The sequence below is a fragment of the Mustelus asterias genome, chromosome 25 (assembly GCF_964213995.1).
Source record: "Mustelus asterias chromosome 25, sMusAst1.hap1.1, whole genome shotgun sequence".
NCBI classification, from domain to species: domain Eukaryota; kingdom Metazoa; phylum Chordata; class Chondrichthyes; order Carcharhiniformes; family Triakidae; genus Mustelus; species Mustelus asterias.
In genome coordinates, this window is record NC_135825.1 from 48,437,986 (window position 1) to 48,438,608 (window position 623).

The window sequence follows — 623 nt, forward strand, 5'->3', positions numbered from 1 at the left end:
TTCATTACCACAGGAAGTAGTTGATGCCAAAACATTGAATTAATTCAAGAGGAGGCTGGATATAGCACTTGGAGCGAATGGGATCAAAGGTTATGGGGAGAAAGCAGGATTAGGCTATTGAGTTAGATGATCAGCCATGATCGTGATGAATGGCGGAGCAGACTCGAAGGGCCCAATGGCCTCCTTCTGCTCCTATCTTCTGTGTTTCCATGTAAACAAACAAGGAGACTGGGAAAGAGGGGGCAGGAGGAGGAATGAGGTATTCTGTGATAGGGTGGCAGACAGGAGAGATCAAATGACAAAAGAAGATGGTAATGGGTCAAGTGAAGGGACAGAGAGGTTGGGACTGGAGGAGGTGTATATGGGAAAAGTTGCTGTTGATAAAATGGAAGCAGAGGTTATGATCTGAAATTGTTGAATCCAGTGTTCGATACGGAAAGCTGTAAGGTGCTCAATCGAAAGAGGAGGCACTGTTGCTCAAGCTTACATTGAGAATTATTGGAACAGTGAATGAGAGCGAGGGCAGAGAGGTCAGAGTGGGAGTGGGATGGAGAACTAAGATGGCGAGTGACTAGGAGCTCGGGGTCATGCTTACAGATTGATCGGAGGTGGTCCGCAAAGTG